Source organism: Protopterus annectens, chromosome 7.part0 (assembly GCF_019279795.1).
Source record: "Protopterus annectens isolate FY-2018-M chromosome 7.part0, PAN1.0, whole genome shotgun sequence".
Lineage (NCBI taxonomy): Eukaryota > Metazoa > Chordata > Ceratodontiformes > Protopteridae > Protopterus > Protopterus annectens.
The window spans coordinates 1634649490-1634670990 of NC_056739.1; positions in this window are offsets into that span (position 1 = coordinate 1634649490).

Below are 21501 nucleotides of genomic sequence, written 5' to 3' on the forward strand. Positions count from 1 at the left end.
ATGTCCAGCAAATCGGCCCATATCTACTGCCTGTCACCCGGTACCCCTGGCAAATCAGTGGGATGATCCCGGACGTTTAGGCAGAAAACAAAATATACAACTGATTGTCAGACATCTATAAGAACGAACTTGTCACTCTAGCAACTTCCCAAAATGTTAAGAGAGTAATTAGCCAAGTATGTCCCATCTCCACCCCATTGTTGTCAAGCTGTGACCAGAGTGTGTGCAGTACCATAGTGAGAAGTATGTGAATAATAGTAATGTGGAAACTGGTAATTTGTGTGGCAACATTTAGGTAGTGCTAACAAACATTGCTCCCACAGGTCTGTCAGATACGAACTCTGTGCCTATAAATAAAAGATTGATACCCTGTACTGGCATTGTCAGTGTTGCAGTTGCTCAGAATAATAAGGTATTACTCATCGCTGTCACCGACACCGTACTACATAATACAACTGCATAGGAAATCCTGTATAAGAGTGTTGTAATTACAAGGTCAGAATGTAAAACCACAGGAGAATTATAGACAGAAATCAGACAAAAGATGCACAGAAATATCTACATAGCACACTCAGCTGTGATGGACAGTGTTTTATTTTTAGCAGACACAGCCATGGTTAGAATCCTGGGAGTGGTAGTAAGCTGTATACAGAATCATACCCCACAAGTGTACAGAAATGTCCAGAATGTCCAGTTATTTGGCACATATCTGCCGGATGTTACCCTGTCCCCCTGCCATATCAGTGTGCTACTGCAGTACCTCCAAAATAACAACCTACTCTCCATATCCCAGCATGGCTTTAGACCTTCCCATAGCACCACCAGAGCATTACTATCATTCACCAATATAGTTAACCATCATAAAAACAAGGGTCTATTTGTTTCTTCCATATTCTTAGACTTATCAAAAGCCTTTGACATGGTAAATCACAGTATGCTTCTTGAAACTCTATCTACTCTAAATATAAGTTCCACCTCTATATCATGGTTCAACAGCTACTTATCTGGCCATAAGCAAACAGTCCTATGGCAGGGACAACTGTCCCCCCTGTTACCAGTTACCATAGGAGTCCCTCAAGGATAAATGCTTGGCCCTTTGCTGTTCTCTTTATTTGCAAACAAGATCTCTTCATCCTCACCCACTGCCTCAGCAGTACAATAAGCATATGACACCAACCTTATATGTGTTGCCCCCACCCTAAGGGAACTACAAACCCTAACTCAAAATAACTTCACCCTAGCCCAAACTTGGTTCACTAACATCAAACTTCTTCTTAACCCCCCCCCCCCCAAAAAAAAAAAAAACGAATTATTTTCATCTCAGGCAGATCTCCTCCCCTAAATAGTTATTTCGCCATCTACTCTAAAGAAAACATTCAAATTAGTCCAACCACACACACTAAACTGTTAGGTGTAGAACTAGACAATAAACTGAGGCTCGACATCTACATAGCACAAACCATCAAGAGAGTTAATAAAATACTTGGACTCCTCTACAGGAACAAACAGTTTATGACTAAACACACCAAAACAACCATCGCAAGGACTCATCTTCTATCCACCCTCCTCTATGCCTCTCCCATCTTGACTAATCTCCACCAAACCAATCTAAATAAAATGGAATCTTGCTACAACAAGATTGCTAAGTTAGCTACTGAAGCCTCATATAGGTCTCAGCACTGTATATCCCTTAAGCAGCTTAACTGGCTTGAGTTGCCTCATATACTTCTACTCAATCAACTCTCTATAGGACACAAACTGTACTACCTTCCTGAGAAAACCCCAGCACTTCAGCATCTAATTCAGCCCCACATTCCCTCTAGATCCTTAAGATCTAGTAACCAGAACCTCATAACTGTCATCCAACATAGAAATGATGCCGGTAAATCCCTCTTTGCCAGCATCATTGCTAAAACCTGGAACACACTACCAAGCCAAATAACTTCTACCACATCCTTTATTCATTTCAAAAAAACTCCTGAAAACCCATTATTTAAGTGACTGGCTATGTTCATGTCACTCACCAGGCTAACCCAAACTAAGAGAATGTTTCTGTGTATAGCTAAGTATAAACAGTTCCCTTGAAAGCTTGTGAACCCGTTGATATTTACTTGACAAAACTTATATCTGTAAAAATAATACAAATGCTGTTTAAAGTTATTATGTACCACAATGATTGTCTACTATAAGAATTGTTAATCTCTAACATATTGTGTATGTTTGCTATAAGTATGCTCTTTTTTTTTTCTCTTTTCTCATGTACTGTTTTGTATTGTGGAGCTTTTCTCCCAGGTCCTCCACTGAAAATGGACCTGTGTCCAGTCGGACTTTCCCAGTAAACAAATGTAAAATAAATAAATAAAATAAATGTAGGCAGCATTTCATGTCCTATATGTCAGACCTATACATATTTGGAAAATCCAGATAAACTGAAGAACCAATATTCTTACACGGAAACTCGATCAGTCCAAATCAGTCCAACCAAGGAACTTCTCAAATATACCATTTATTAGACACACAATTCACAATTGTAGACAAGTTGACCTAGGTTTTGTCTTGAACTTATACAGACTTCATCAGAACTAACACATCATGCTGAAACCACTTCCCTTTATAACACTCCCAGGTTAATTGATTAATTACACTCCCACAAAGTTAAAGACACATATCCATTAGACCATACATATACCTAAAAGCATATGTAAGCTAAAACCATAATAAAAACATACTATAATGTTACATAAAAATAAACATATAAAAATATATAAGATAAAATCAGTACAAAATGAATAATAAAATAATTTGATTTGTTAATCCAACAATATAAGTTTATAAAATGTCTAGATAAAAACTAATTTTATGGCAGAAATTTTAGCCCAGTATATATCTTAACTTTAGTAATGGGGCTAAACTAATATGGTCATTAATTCCAGGATAACTAGTGGCATTTAACCTTATTTGCCACTTAGTTTCACTAATATCTAAATGTACATCCAATATATGCCCTTGATTGTCCTTAATAACTTATTGAATAATACAAAATTGGATTTCGTGACCTAAATTTATCTTAATATGTCTTGCCAGTGCATTAGTATTTTTCATATGTTTAATGTCCAGCAAATGCTCCCCTATCCTTTCTCTAAGTGTACGACAGGTTTTTCCTATATAATAGACATTTTATAAACTTATATTGTTGGATTAACAAATCAAATTATTTTATTATTCATTTTGAACTGATTTTATCTTACATATTTTTATATGTTTATTTTTATGTAACATTATAGTATGTTTTTATTATGGTTTTAGCTTACATATGCTTTTAGGTATATGTATGGTCTGATGGGTATGTGTCTTTAACTTTGTGGGAGTGTAATTAATCAATTAACCTGGGAGTGTTATAAAGGGAAGTGGTTTCAGCATGATGTGTTAGTTCTGATGAAGTCTGTATAAGTTCAAGACAAAACCTAGGATAACTTGTCTTCAATTGTGAATTGTGTGTCTAATAAATGGTATATTTGAGAAGTTCCTTGGTTGGACTGATTTGGACTGATCAAGTTTCCATATTTGGAAAATGTCAAATAAAACAAACCTGTCATTGTACAAGTCACTAAAGGTTTAAGAGGGCAATAGTCGAAATATGTTGTGGTTCACCTGCATGTGGTGAAGACATGCCCAGAGTGTGTGTAAAAAGAGATGGACAGGTATGTGCATAACATCAACATGGAATCTGGGAGTATGTGTACAAACAGTTAGGTAGTGTTAACAAACAATACCTCCACAGGTATACCAGGTAAGAAGTGTATACTGCAGGTAAAACTCAGTTCATGTATATAGTTGTCAACAGCCATACCACTGTCCAAACTAAGGAAATAGGGTAGTGTACTAATACCTGTAAGGTACAGATCACAGCACTGACTAGGAAAGTAATGCGAACTACAGGAATATACTAGTTGTTAACTGACATCTTTCTCACCCCCCCACTATATCTGCAACAATAGCATTGTCGCCTCATAGCAAGACGTTGTCCTGTTCGATTCTCAGCTAGAGCGTATTCTGTGTGGAGGCATACGTGAATGGGGGAATGCCTTTGTTGAAGGTTGTGGGTCAGGGCTGGTAACCCAGTATTTAAAAATCCACTACGAATCATTAGCGGACCGGAGTTCCGCTGTGGCGACCCCTAACCGGGAAAAGCCGAAAGACACAAACAAACATAACTCAATCGGTATGTCTTGAATAAACTCTACTGTTGGAACATATGTCCTATTGTTTGATAATTATTTAAATTTGTTGCTATGCATGTGCCATGTTGAAATACTCCCACATTGGTGGCATGCTGCCATCAATGTACCTGCATGCTGTTGTAATGGCCACTGTGGTTCCATATATGCATATGTTCTGTTTGCTATGCAACTGTCCAATATCTGGTGTTTGGGTTAATGGGAATATCTATGCATGCTGTTATACCTAATCCTGGAATGTGTTGACTATTACTAACCCACATATGTTGACAAAATTTAAACACCACAGCAGTTTGGGAAGGTCGGTCCTGGTGGACCACCTGTCCCACCTCAGCTGGCTGTGGCTCCGCGCACCAACATGTCTGGGGCCCAACCTGGGACCTCCTCTTCCATTGGTCCTGCACCACCTTTGGGTGGAACTGCCTCTGGGGATGGGGCTCACCCCCCCTGGGAGCGGGCGTGGACAGGAACCTGTCACCCATCACCAGGTCCGGGTTGTGGTGCACAGCGAGCTCTGCAGGGAGGTCGGAGATCTGCTATGCCAGCTTGAGGGCCATGTGTCACAACTAGAGTGTCAGCCTGGCCCTCCTTCTCAGCCTCCAGCACAGCCAACTTCAGGGCTGTGAAGGTGCACTGGTGACTGCCCATGGATGGGGACCTCAGTCCCACTGTTTCCACTAGGGGGCTTATGGACTTCCAATTTCCAAACCCCCCTTTCCATCAAGGTGTTCACCCCCCAGATGTGTCATATACCGCACCTGTATGTGTCTTGTTTGTCTTGTCTGTTAACCTATCCAACCTACCTACCCAAATACACTTACTATCCCTCCCCAACATCCTACTCTCACCTGAAAAAAAGGGCAATCTGTTCCCAAAAAAAATCTCGTCCCATGCATAGCTGTCCATTTGGCACACAAGTCCAGTGGACACATGTAATCTGGTCTAATTGGCATAACAACATATCATTGTTCTCCTCACCCCTCTCTCAGGGGTTCAAGTGTCCAAATCTATCTCCAAATTCAGTGTATATGCACAGCTGTTGCTGTAGAAGAAATGATCAGCTACAGACCTTCCCTACACCCTTCCTGCACATCCCATAGCTATTTTCCCTACTGTCTTTTCCTCTTTGTGCCCCTTTTCAACACTTTCCTATCAACCCTTTTCATTTCTTTTAAAGAAATTAGCATGGGGTTAAGTGGGAGTAAGCACTTTTAAGCAGCAGAAAGAGGGTTTAAGCTTGTTTGCGCGGGGGTAAGCAATGCCTACACAGATTAAGCAATTGAGAAGCTAAATCAGTGTAAGAAACTGTAACCAGATGTTAGCAGTGCTTACCTCTGCGCAAACCCACTTACAACTGCTTAAATGTGCCTTAATAACTCTGTATCCAATGGCCCTTGTTTTGCACAGCAACAAAATAAACTGCCTCTGCAAGGCTTGAACCCCAGACCTTGCATACCATAGCCAAAGTGATTTACCACTCAGCCATGTCAGACATGCTTAACCCTGATGTTTTCACAAACATATCATCCAGCACAGTCATTCAACTGTACAGGAAATGTATTTAAACATGTAAGTGTATATATTTATTTATGTATTTATTTATTTTACATATGTTAACTGTGTTAGTCTAACTGAGCTTTTCGCTCATTTTCAGCAGAGACCCGGGGAGAAAAGCTCCTCGGTGAATAAAATGTAACAAAGTTCCATTACAGTCAGCAAATAAGTTACTATCAGGTTACAATAGCACGTGTGTGCGTGTGTGTGTGTGTGTGCGTGTGTGTGTGTGTGTGTGTGTGTGTGTGTGTGTGTGTGTGTGTGTGTGTGTGTGTATGTGCATGTGTGCGTATTAATATTACCCTCCCACAGCCAAACAGGTCTGCCCTTCAATACAATACCAACTGTTGCAAGTCCCATAACCAGGACCCGACACAACATGGGCACAACATGTTAACAGTAATCCATCCCACCTGTATGATGTCAGGCTGGTATCAATAACATATCATGCAGTACAGTCTGGCTACCATAGGGAATGTACAATGTGGAAGCAATAAACTTTCCTAAGATACATATACACACACACACACACACACACACACACACACACACACATATGTATATATATATATATATATATATATATATATATATATATATATATATATATATATAGATATATATGTAAGTACACATACACACAGAGAGATGTGTATATGAAGATACATATTTATAGGGTGCACACCATACAGAATTCCTAGTGTTGCCACCTTATCAAATGGACACTGTATGAGTCACCAATACAAAAGACAATTGTTGCCTGAAACACATACCCACAGAGAGGTTAAAGGATATAACACCACACACAGGTTTGCAAACATGAGAAAGCTTTATTTGTGTACTATTGCAGTTGTATATGCCATGTCATATAGCTGTTTAGACTTTGAAATACATATAAATAGATTAATGCAAATCTCAGACAGATCAATTAATACAATATTCCAGAAAGCATAACATATGTTGCTGTCCTAGCCAAGGCCTACAAGTAGTACAACAGTAAAGACAGACTGGGCCACAGGATAACAATCTATCAACAATAAGTAATGCAGATGTATAGTCCAGCAGCCTCTAACTACACTATATACGCAATCCCTAGGGGGAGAAGACTTCAGCTGACACAATGGGATGTATCTGTTACATAATAAGGCATAACTGAAACCATCATAATCACACTGACAAACAGAACAGTCTGTATGGCAGGAAGCAATAGGTCTGCATTTTCCCAAGGTGAATTGTATGGTAATGTACATACAGATACCTTAAGGCAGCTTACCCCTGATATCCCTCACATGTTGTAACAACCTACATTATTTATTGTGAACCCCCCCCCCCCACAGAATGACATACAGGGGCATATACCACTGTTACATATGCTGACTTCTGGACTTCAGAAGGGCAGACATGTATTGTGCAGATGAAGCTCACACATATATGGACCCAACCCCACAATATGTGTGGGGGCCACAACAGCAGTGGAATGATGGCAGGAATGGCAGCTTGACATACTCACAGCCCACTACATAATAACCACTGATAGCATGTCATATGGACAAAGCCTGGTATGTAGGTGGAGGACAGAGGCTGGAACACAGGCCCATATGTGAAATAGTGTTGTCATACACTAAGCAAGTTGCTGATGTTACAGGATAGCCTGCAACATGCCCTTAGTCAGGAATATGAAGTCAGAAACAAAAATGGATGTAGCCATGTACAGAAAGCACTCAACACACATACTGCCAGTGATATATCTGTCACAAGACCTATGTGGTGGACAGACAAAATATAACAGATACACCTCTGACCATCAAGTGGATAGACCCAGAGTTGAGAGCTATGCAGGCAGACTGCATTCCATGTTAAACTAGTATGTACACACAAACCCTGTAACATTGGTGCTATACAATGCATACAACAACACTACTCACACTCTTTCTGTAGTTCTGGAACCTCATACAAATATGTAGCTGGCCTGAGTGTGCAAGTTCTCTTGTAAGAGGTATTGCTACCTGCTGTCTGTAACACTGTTGCCCACACACAGGAAGGATGTCCACCATACAGGAAGGGTAAAGGGACCATACCCACATGATGTAGGGATTTATAGTAGTGGGTTACCATGACAGTGGTAATTGGAAGTACTATACAGCATGCAGGTAGCAAGTGGATGACACTGAGTGGTGCAGAGGCCATCACCTGATCATGTGCAACACCTACAAAAGCCATGCTGCAATCTATTTCAAGCAACTCAATCCATTTACTGGAGAGAGAGAGAGAGAGAGAGAGAGAGAGAGAGAGGAAGAAGAAGAAACAAAAACCAAAACTGAAACCAAAGCAGAAACAAAGAAAGCACGCTAAGGTCAAAGCCAAGGAGAAAAAAAACTCCTACAAGGAAACCACCCAAAACAGACCTCATTCCCACAACAGGTATGTGAAGTATATATGCATGTAATTGACTGTAGTACTTGGTCCACAATACTGGGATAGATGTTGTGGAATGATATATATGTGCCATCAGGCATTGTTGTTGTAATGATGTTCAGCTGAACAACTGCTATGGACAACAAAGTCTGTCTCTATGGGTAGTGGGCCATACCCATCAACTGTGCAGAGCAGCACTGACTGACAAGATGTAAGCACACATATAGTGTGTGTTGTGTAATGGAAAGGATGTATATTACTGTGGCCAATAGCTGGTGGTGGAAGTAATGACACAAGTGGGCTCCAGAGCCTACCACTTGCAGGATACTCAGGTTAACATGTACTGTAGCATGCTGAAATGCCATAGGTGTGTTGTAGGCTTACCTACAATCAGGCCCTATATATATATATATATATATATATATATATATATATATATATATATATATATATATATTTATATACCCCCCTAAAGTTAGGCTGTGTCCACATGTGGCACCTGTCTGTGCTGTAGCAAGGCAGAACAGTGCAGCTGTGCAGGAACAAGAGTTAGAGATTGTGGACCTGATGTCTTAATGTACCCCATATATATATATATATATATATATATATATATATATATATATATATATATGTATATGCATATATATATATATATATATATATATATATATATATATATATATATATATATATATATATATATATATATGTACAGATATACAGGCACCCGTAAGTGTATATATATATATATATATATATATATATATATATATATATATATATATATATATATATATATATATATATATATATATATATATATATATATATATATATATATATATATATATATATCTATATAAACATGGGTACGTATCACTTCACTTAAAACTCATTTCACCTAAACCCATTTCACTGAGACTAAATCACCTAAAACTCACTTCACCTAAAACTCATTTCACCTAAAACTTATTTCACTGACAAGTAGTTCAATAAGGCAAGTCAAAAGTATATGTCCTTTCCCCCACTGTAGTGCGATCCTGGTGTTAGTATATATAGTTGGGGGTGAAGCCCCCCACATTGGGGGGTGTGGAGGGCATAGCCCCTCACTTATTTTGGTTTTATGTTGTCTGGTTTTGTTTTACATTAGTTGATAAAAGCCAACTAGGTGGGGGGGTTATGCCCTCCGCACCCCCTAATGTGGGAGGATACACCCACCACACCCCCCCAACTATATATGCTAACACCAGGAGTGAGTTTTAGGTGAAGTGATACGTACCCATATAAACACATATATACAACATAAAATATATCTACACACACACACACACACACACACACACACACACACACACACACACACATATATGTGTGTGTGTGTATGTCTACAAATATACAAACACACACACACACACACACACACACACACACACACACACACACACACACACACACACACACACACACATGTATGTAAATACATGTCCCCTATATTACCACCACAGTGCTGCATGCTATGTGTGAGGGGAACATCACACATAGCAGTACACACAGATATATACAGCTGTAAGTGTGTGCAACATGCACAGTTATGTCACATGTGAACCCCTTGTTGGGACCACATTGCCCTTGTCTGTGAAGTAGGTAATGGGAATAAGTGGAAGGATAGCGGGTGTATTTGTGGAGGTGGTTCTGGTTGGTAGATGTAGAGGACAGCCTACAGGAGTGGTATATGACACATGTGGTGGGTTAACACACTGGATAGTGTGTGTGGTCTGCAATGTGGAAGCCCCATGAGCCCTCATATGGCAACAATGGGAACACAGCCCCCACCCATTGCTAGTCACAACAGCAGTTTCATGGCCCTGAAGGTGCCTGGCCTGGAGGCTGAGCAGGAGGAGCATGTGGACCCTGTGATTGTATACTGGGGGCCTCAAGGTGTTGTAGCACATCCAACATGTTTCTGTGGAGCCCCCTATGGAACACACCCTGGACCTGACCTTGAGTGACAGGATCATGTCTGTGTGTGCCCCCAGGGGGGGACACCATCTTCTGAGGTGGTTCCACCCGAAGGTAGTGCTGGACCAGTAGATGAGGAGGCCCCAGGTTGGGTCCCACATGTGATGTGGCCTGGTAACATGGCCAGGTGAGGTGGGAGAGGTGGTTCTGCAGGCAACTCTTCCCTAAATATCATATTGTGTTACTCTTATAGAACATATGTGGGGAGTAATAGTTCACACAATCCCGGAGCATGTCCAACAGCATGCATAGATATCTCCAATAACACAGAATGACAGATGTGCAGCAATCACATAGCAAGGATACCACATGCATATATGGAACCATAGTGGCCCTGACAATGTCATACAGGTGAAACAGTCCATAACAGGCCAGCAATGATAGTGTCCCCACAAGGAACATGGCTACAAACACATAGCAGAAGGCATGGTACAATGCAATATATGTCCCAATGGTAGGTAAGCTGTAGCCATTCCTATTGAATTGTGTGAACAGTTTGTTGTTGTTGATATGGTGGGGGGAGACAAAGATCTGTATTAAGAACTATGGTAATCTTGCTGTATGAGTTGCTCAGACCTGTTTCCATCTTTATGTCTTTCAGGCAAGATGTCCCACGGCCATTTACCAGGGTATTCAATGGCGGAAAATGAGGTCATACTGAACCACCTGATACAGCACTGCCAGGTTCTCATTGGCAGAACAACCCATGAGCAGCAGGAGCAGACCGCCTTGTGGAACAATCTAGTCCATGGGGTCAATGATGTCGGCCTGCATAACCGCAGCATTATTATAGTGACTTGCTTGGCAATGCCCATCAGCATGCTGCTGCAGTATGGGGGGATCACCTCACAATAGGGAGGAGTCATGCCATCCATCACCCCCTGACACGTGTTGAGGAGCTCCTTGCCAGCCTCGTGGCACATGCCCACCCACACACCCAACAACTGGCAGATACCATTGTGGAGGTGTGTGCTACCCACACACCATCTGAGGAACATGCAGGTAAGGCCACAGGGCACATCAGTAGATCACTGTTGAATATGCATCCACATCTGTACAGGTAGATCATGCATATGTGAGATGTCATATATATAGTCTGTTGCGTAGTAGTAATAAACAGATGTGCATAAACTGTAGTATTGTGGACTTGTACTGTCGATGTACTGTAATGCTGCACCCACATTGTAGCAAAGCCACAGCTGTGGCCACTGACATTACATCTCTCACACTGTTATGTAGGTCCCTCTGGTATACCACCAAGGTAGCCGCCTGTAGCTGGTGATTATGGTTTATATTCATGCTTGCCAATACACTGGGCAGTAATGGCTATGGTATATTCCATTCACACATCTAACATACCTACCCATAATGCATGCCGTACATGTTCACATATTGTTACTGTTAAATGCACTGAATCACAGCGATGACCATGATGGGGTATCTAAAGGGTATGTCAGACACCTGCAACATAAATAACATCCTGTCATTGTGGAATGTGTCACACGGATGAACATAATGGTGGGAAACATGGCCTACAGTAGGGACATGTGTGAAACATCACCCTTATAGAGTGCTACAACCATGTATATACCAGTATTACAGTGGCAACTGTTACAGATAAACACTATGGCATAACATAATGCTGTGGTTCACAACCCTTAACACCTGCAATGTGGTACCAACATGTGCACTGAGTGTGTAATATCGAACCGTAGGTTAGGGCAGCAAATACGGGGAATACATACCTTCACAAACACTGGAAACATATGTGTGCACACACTCAAGAGAAAATATAGTGGAGGCAGCTGTTGAGATACTGCCTGCATGCATTTGCCATGGAAATGCACCGTTCAGCAAGTACACATCCCCAATGTCACACCACATAGTGGTCAGCTGTCCAAGACATTTGGCCATCAAATGTGCACACATACCTGCAACAGATGCAGGTGTGGCTTGCACACATCTTACATGACTTGACGTGGGCCCCATACCCAACAGGTAGCACCCATGAGCTGCACATGTAGCCATACCTCACCATTGCATATGCCATGGCAAACAGTTCAGACAGTCATGTATGTTGCAAGGATGCATGGGACAGGAATTATGTAGGACATAAATAGATGGTGACCAAAGACAAATGCTGTCACATGTAACAAACTGGTTATGTGGGCTGTCCACTAACATGTCACAACACTGAGGGGTATCAGGAATGTCCAGCAAGTACTGGCTGTGGGGTACCCATGTCAGCAATTGCCTGGACTCTGCAAGTGCATGGCCTCTGGGTTAGGGTAAACAGATGTGACACTTGTACCACAGGAAACATCAGCAGGCCTCTCTACAGATAGTGTATGAATAACAGAAGAGTTCCCCAACAGGCATGTGTTGCAGTGTGTACTGGTGTACCATAACCATGTTGGAATCCTACAGACAGTATAATGACAGATACAGGTGCTGCACAACTAATGCCTAACCCCATCTCAGGCCCACCATCCCCATCTGTACTGTGCCAGTGCCAGTGTACATCTGTATGTTTGCCAGTCATGGGACTAGGCTGTTACACATGGTATTCTGTGTTTGGGACACTGCAAACTAACACACATGTGTAGGCCATAGTTGTCAAGCATCTGTAAAAAGGCTGAGGGTTGGTAGGGTGTGTCATCATGACACATCAGTGCACTGCAGCAGGGATCCTAAGAATGCTAAAAAAGGCTGTATCTGCACACAGTCAGGTTCAGGAACTGTGGAAGATGTAACCCTAACTCCACAGCAATAGTGATGGCAGTGTGTGAACTCCAAGGGATGTGCACATGAGTAGACCTTGCAATCATGCAGAGTTGGGGGAAATGTGTAGGGCAGACTGACCATATACTGGCAAATGCAGATGGCCCATGCTAGTATACCCCTGCCAGGAATAGTGACTGCTGCAGCACACATAACAATAGGTGTAACAAACCATCATGATAAGGGCATGTACATATGCATTGCGGTCAACATCTGCACACCTAACACATTTCTTAGACACTGCATGTGAATGTACAGGACATATGTCACATATCAGGCTCATGTAATGTTAATATATGCGGTGATGTGGTCCCATGGTATATCATGGAAGAGTGTGTCATATCAATAAGAGTGTATACAATCCCCATAGCCATGGTAAGGTTTGACGGTTGTCAGTGTAATAGTATCTTATTGGTCATACATGCACCACTGATGTTGAGATCTGTAAACCAGCCATCAGGCATTCACAAATGATAGCTATCCACATATCATTCCAGGTATGTATCGCACAAACACATAGGGGCTGTGAGCATTAGAGCAGACATAATTGACACAGTAATACACATTCAGCAATGGTTTGAACACCTGTGAGGTATGGAGAACAGTACACTGCAGGGTGCAGAACAGGTGCACAGCAATACTGTGTACATGGGTGCAGTGTTTTCTAGGGGAAGGGGCATCACCTACTAACACAGCCCATGCATCACACACATGTATACTGTTGCTAGCATGGATTGACTATATCTGCACTGCATGCTGTTGAGTACCATATGTTATGCATGTTGACAGATGGGTCATGGGAGGACTGTGTGTACTATCTTCATGCAACCTCACCTATAGGTGTGTGTGTGGGGGGGGTGTAGGCATTATTTTGTCTGTAAGTACAATCTGGTGGAGTGGAGGGGGTTGATACATGTATGATGTGTGTGTGTGTGCATGTGTGTGTGTGTTTGTGTGGGTGTCCTTGTATGCACATGTATGATTGTGGGGTTGTTCGTATGGCAGTACTTCCCTTTGAAATCGTGCAGTACATGGACATGGACTGACACATGAGACACCATGAATACTTGTCTGATATGTAATCACAGGACAGCTGACAGTAAAATAAGGTCTGTAGCAAGGAACATGCATTGGGAGGGAAACTAGACACCAGGTATACCCTTAGTATTGCAGTCAGCAGAAAGGTGAATGACTACCCATGTATGCAGCACTGCAGATGCATTGGGGAATTACTAGACAACACCAGGGAGTGTATCCATATATTACTGTTCTCCACATGATAAGTTGATTGAGCAACAGATCTGGCATGCACTGAGCAATAGTTACATATGACACTCAGTGTGACATTATATGGAGTGAACGAGTAGCCCCCCTATATGAGGAGCCATGCTCATGATGTCCAGACATACCCAGGGTGAACACTGATGACGGTCTTAAGCACGTTTCTTGTTTTCCCCACAGTCATTTTACATTTCCCTGTTAGCCACTCCAACCCCACACACAGTTGCAGTGCCTATATATACCCCATCACCAGTGGCATAGCAAAGGGACAGTTGGCAGTTGGTGGCAGTGTATGTTTACACATGACAAGGATATAGATATATACATATACATATGTAGAAATATGTCTACATGTACATATGCATATATATGAATTTCTACACATCTGTATAGTGCATCATATATGTAGCCATTTATAGATCTCTCTGTATATATATATATATATATATATATATATATATATATATATATATATCCACTTCCTATATGTACAGTTATACCTATTTATGTCGATATATATGTAGATATCCATAAAGATATGTGCATATATATGTATATATTTGAGTGTGCATATGTATATACATATATATATATATATATATATATATATATATATATATGTGTGTGTGTGTGTGTGTGTGTGTGTGTGTGTGTGTGTGTGTGTGTGTGTGTGTGTGTGTGTGTGTGTGTGTGTGTGTGTGTGTGTGTGTATGTATATATATATATATATATATATATATATATATATATATATATATATATATATATTCATATATGTCTCTAGATATGTATATGTCTATATATCTATATAGCTATATGGACGTATATATTTATTTATTTATTTATTTATTTATTTATTTATTTATTTATTTATTTATTCGCAGTTGGTTAATCAGGATCGCCCATTGGGCCTAGAAGAACCCATTTTCAATGGTGTCCTGGGGAGAAAAGCTCCAAAAACAAACAATAATTACAGATAAAATTACAAACAATGTTACAAAAGAAGTTTATTTTTTGTCAAAGTAAGTACTAAAGTACTAGTAAGACTTGGATTAAACATATAATCTCTAAAGAAAAAATGACAGTAAAAGTTTAGATTATGCAAATTACAGATAAAATATCTCATTTAACAGAGACAATATCGGAGGTAAAAAGTATTAACATTGTAAATCACGAGTAGTTATTTACACATGGATCGGAACTTGCTATAACCATGTATGGAGTTGAAGAAGACTAAGATGAAAGATTAAGATGGGTTGGAGCAAGAGCAATCCCACTGAGAAATTAGGTATGAGTGGAGTGAGTTTTTAAAGGAAGAGAGGTTTGTAGTGGTACGGATGGATGAAGGTAGGAAGTTCTATTGGCGTGCGAGAGCGAAGGACAGGAGATTTTTGCCTGAGGAATGGGTAGGTTTATGCATTTCTACTAGGTTCTGATTGTTAGATCTTAATAGTCATTTAGGGAGGTGCATTGTGAAGGTAAAGGATAGGGAGGGACAGAGGGAGGGGGAGAAGATGAGTTGGCAGGCATGAGTGAGTTGAATAAAGGAGCGATAATTGGACAGGTCTAACCAATTTAATTGACGAAGGGCAAGACAGGGATGGGTAGAGGTCTTTTGGCTTGTGGCAAACTTTGCAATTTTCTACTAAACCAACACAGCTCCTGATGCCAAACAGCAGGACTAAACACCTCCCAAACACACGTATGCTTGTTCTGGAAGTCAAAGGCAAAGCCTTTGAAAAATAAAGTCTGAAGAAGTTGGTGCAGGGCACCGACGAAAAGCAGTATTGTGGTGCTTAATAAAATTGAAGTTGTTCGTTTATTGGCGTCTTGTTTGCTTATCCCTTTGGAATTTAAAAAGACATGCTTCAGTGAGTTTGGCTATCTGGCTGAGTTTATTTTTGATGAGTTTCACCTCTCTGACTGTGCTTATTGGAGGTGTTTAGTTCTGCTGCTTGGAATTAAGAACTGTGTTGGCTTAGTAGCAGCTTGTAGCTTTTGCCTTTGACTTCCAGAACAAGCATACGTGTGTTGGGAGGCATTTAGTCCTGCTGTTTGGCATCAGGAGCTGTGCTGGTTTAGTAGCAGTTTGTTTTTTCTTGCCTTTAAACTTTGCAATTTTGTAATAGCAAGAGGAGAGCTTTGTCTTAAGAGAGGATAGAAGGTTTGTAAGAACTGCAGCACCATAGAGAAAGAAGGGATAAGATATGTGGTTGAGAGAATAAACTTAGTAGAAGGAGTAAGGTAGTGATTGTTGTGGTAGAGCATACCAAGTTTTTGTTGGGGTTTTTTGACATTTATTTGTAGGTGAGAGGTGAATTTGAGTTGGTCATCAATGATGACTCCTAGTAATTTAGCCTCATATACTAATTCTAGAGATGTACTGTTATGGCTTTTGATGGAAAATTAATTCTTGTCAATGATGGTTGTTTTTGTAGGGGTAGATAACATTAGTTTAGTTTTTGAGACATTGAGTGCTAGGTGATTACCTAACATCCAGTGTTCAGTGGTAGAGAAAGCTTCTTGTCTGAACTTTATTAGTGTGGGGATGTAGGTGTCAGAACAGATAATGGTTGAATCGTTGGCATATTGGATAAATTTTGCATTAGGGATTGAGCGATGGAAATCATTTATAAATATATTGAAAAGGAAGGGACCCAGTATGGAGCCATGGGGGACTCCTGTGGGGGTGTAGAGGAAGAAGGTGGTGGTTGTTTTCCATTTGACTGCCTGGTGTCTATTTGAGACATAACTATCAAACCATTTGAGGCTGGAGAGGGATAGGTTTAGTTTAGAGAGTTTAGCTTGGAGAAGGTTATGAGATATTGTATCAAAGGCCTTAGAGAGGTCAAGTAGGAGGGTGGATGCTATGCAGCCAGAGTCATGGGCTTTGTTAATTTCTAATAAGAAAAGAAGGGCAGTGGTGGTACTATGGCCAGGTCTAAACCCATGCTGTGTTGCAGTAAGTAAGTGATTGTCGGTAAGGTAGGGAAGTAGTTGAAGATGGATACATTTTTCAAGGAGCTTAGAGATGGGGGATAGGATGGCAATAGGGTGGAAATTTGTAACGTCATTATTGTTACACCCTTTGTGCAGAGGTATAATGAAGGCCTTTTTCCATAGTAGGGGTACATGACCTTCTTGGATAGAAAGGTTGATTAGTATGGTGATGGGTAAGGTAATGGCTTCAGCAGCTATAGTTAGAAAGTGTGAGGGTATGTTATCTGGGGCATTAGAGCATGGTTTTAGTTTTTGAAGGAGTTTTTTTATGGAAGATATGGGTATGGGTTTTATGGAGAAAGGAGGGGGTTGGGAGGTGGAGGTATTGGGGAGTAATGGTGAGAGTGAGGCCAGGGAAGGGGAGGTGGAAGTAGGGGGTGTAGAATTGGTAGAGAAGGATGAGGTTAGTTTAGAAATTGAGTTGATGAAAAAAAGAGTTAAATTGTGTGGCTGGATCTATGTCCAGAGCATCAGGATCTGGACACAGGTTTTCTTTTTCGCCAGTGTTAAGGAGAGTGGAAATACAATATCAATATACATATAAGTTTACCATATGTCCAGAACATGGTGTGGAGTCCTACCTCAGCACCAGTAGTCCCAACCTCTTAGTACAAGGGGATGTCATGTATGTATTGCAGGTATATATGTAGACAGACATGTGTGTGGGAGTTCACATCTGCTGTTGACGTGTACACCATCGGTTACTGACAGACATCCTAAGGGCATCATAGTACAGTACAGTACCGCTGATTGCACAGTAATGTTCCTGTGGACTACTGCAGAGATATAACCAATATATGTGGATAGCCTGGCACTCTGTGGTCACTCCAGAGGTGTACACAGATCCCCTTCATGCGAGACATGGACCAAGCCTGACAATGTGGATGTTAACAGCCATGTACATGGGTATATCACGTTAATACTGGACTACATATGCCCACACAGTTTATACATTCACACACACTGGTCTGTCTTGACACATAATACCTGGTGGGTGCAGAGGTCACATGGCTACATACTACCCAGTAGTTAGTGACATTCATCTGTACAGAATCCCACTGCTTTGTCAGAAATACACAACAGTTATGGTGGCCTGGCAGCAATATGTCTTGCAAATATCTTTACATAGCACACTGGGTAATTGCACTAGCAGCCTAGTGTAATTACTCAGTGTGCTGTTATGTCTTGCAAATATCTGGACATAACAGAACACTGGGTAATTACAATAGGCTGCTAGGCATGTAACAGAGCACTGTGCAAACTACAGGCAGACTGCCAAAACACTGGACTACATTTTGTATTGGGCATACACATGTACCTGCAAATATAGCAGGCTCTACACGCATGTCACAGCACAGAGGAACAGACACCTGTGAGAAAGTGCATACCCACAACCAATGTGAACACAACCACAGTCACATATGGTACACAAGCTTAATATGACACTATATGGACTGTCTGATAAGCACCATCCTCATATGTGCCATTCACACACTAACCATACATAAAATGGGTCACGACACAGTGTGATCTGATGCCTGTCTGTGGTATGGTACATGTGTGTGTTTGGCCCTACAGACATGTGAGCCAATAGGGTACCATATACTGAAGCAGCATGTAACATCAGATAGAACAGGACCAAGAACAATGGCATCTATCACAGTCTGTGCACAGGCCAAGGTACGTATGCGCAATACACATACTGTCAAAAATCACCATAAGTACACAGACACCAGTACTGTAGACACAATGCAGAATGCCCAGGTTATGTCCTCAGAAATAACCCCTACTATACATAACATGTCTAGCAGTCTGATATCTGACTGGCTTGTTATCAGGTATGATGTCAATAAATAATAGTGTACAGAACATATGCACCTCTTACTGCATGCCATATGTACAAAGGCTGACAGACATGTGGCTGGAGCCACAAACACAGGGCCAATATTGGCATGTTGCTGTGATACCCTCATACATTTACTGTCATAACAGGGTTTTGTGTGACATATGTCCTATGAGGGATATAAAGTCAGTAACTCTCATGGCTGTCACAATGTACTGACTGCAATCCTCAGACTATGCTTCTGCAGTTCTAAGATAGGTGATCTGTGAGTAACACAAGAAACATAAGACTCCAAACACTGCCCAGTCTGCAGATAACCCTACAGGTGGGAGTTTCCTCAAACACATAACACTGTCATGACAGGTATTAAATCATGTTGACCAGCTATATCCGCACACACCCTGTTAAACCAACATTACTCCAAATGCAGAAGAGCAGCACTTACATTCTGTAGTCATGTCTGGCACATCCCCCTCCTGTTTGTTGGCCTGTCTCCACGGTGTATGTTGTTAGAGGTAAATCCCAATACTATCTGTGACATTGTTTGCCAAACATCAACATGATGTCTTGCTCACAGTGAATGAAAAGGCCCAATACCCACATGATGTTCCTAGATAATGGAGTATGTTTCCATGCAATTGGCTATGGGAATGTTAGCACAGCTGTTCCACATGCAATCAGCTAGAGAGGAACTGCAATTCATGCAGAGGCCATCAGCTGATATTGAGCATCATTTACAAAATACAAGTTGCTGCCTAAGCAAAGCAGGTGTACTTCTCCACATCCACCAGAGAGGGAGTGAGAGAGACAGACAGAGACAAAGTAAGTCAGGGAGGGGGTGGGAGAGTAAAACCTAAGCATGTTTGTGTAGCACACTTACCAGTACGGGGTTTCAAACCCCTGACTGACTATGTATTGCCATCACGTCTATGCAGTTATTGCATGTGCCACATAGCTTACATGTTGGGGAGCTGTCCAAATGTATACCTGATGGTGCATGACATCTGCAACAGTGATACAGGAGTGATAAGGTAGGTGTAGGTCATGTGCCTGTCCACATCAACAGGTGTCAACGTCGACACAACCACACTCTCTCAGGTACTCACACACAATAACACAGTTGGCAGGGTCAGGAACAGACTTCCTAGCTAGCTAGTGTGCCACAATACAGTAATACACAAGTATCACAGACATCACAGGGGTTATCCAGATGATATATGGGCAAAGGGTATGTGAAGATGTGTGACATCAGATGGCATGCTTCAGTAGGCCAACAGGGGTTGTAGTGAGTGTGAATGGGGTCAAAATCATTATACTCCACACACACAGACACAGGGTGCCACTACTGCCATGCATGGGTGCATTGCTTCACATGTGTGTAGTGGCTGACTGTGCCAGCAGGCTGTACAAGGCTAGATGAAAGGTATACCTTGGCATCAGGCCACATGACAATGGTCTGCAGTGTGGCTCAGGGATGTAGTGTCTGGATTGTCCCACACAGGTGGGTATTATATTCACCATCAAATCATCTGGGTTACTATTGTGTGTGGCTAGTGCTGTGCAGTGCTTACCATGTATTTGCCCTGTAGTCTATGACATAGAATGTGTCTGGGATGTGCACATGACCCACATGCATGTTCTGTGACATGTGGAACTATACCTGGGGTGTCTGGGCCATGTTGTGTACACAGATTGTTATCATCAGATGTGCCAGTCCTGGGCTCATGTGGTGGGAACTGGCAATGGACACCAGGTTGACCCTGCACTTACATTGACAGCATGATATAGGTATTCCCTGGTGTCAGTGGCATCTGTGCATACAGGGCATGTGTTTAAGACATAGTATGTCCTCTGTGGGTCACATTTGATGGCACTATAGTTGTTGCAGGCATCCAGTGGGGAACATAGTGAAAGCGCACTGTCTGCAATTATGTGCCTATTGTAGTGATGGGACAGGGTGTTCTGCCCTCTGTAGTCCACTGCACTCACACCATGGCCACAATCTGTTGGCAATATGCAGGGTACTACCAACAAAGCAGTTGTTGCCTAGGGAAGTGTATTTGTGTAAGAAACATGGGATGAGAGTGTTCTCTGGGTAATGCAAGGGTTGCCTAATTTGTTCACCAGGCTTTGATGTCACATGTAGGGGTATGTATTGACAACCCCAGCCTCTCGGCTATTTGACATCTGTTATCCTTGTAAGGTGGACATTGTGACATATAAAAGGCCCACCATATAAGAAATTTGCAAAACCCGCTTCACAATGAGTCCAGAGTCCAGTTGTTACACACTCACAGCCACCTCCACACAGGGTATGAATAAGAAACACACACACACACACACACACACACACACACACACACACAC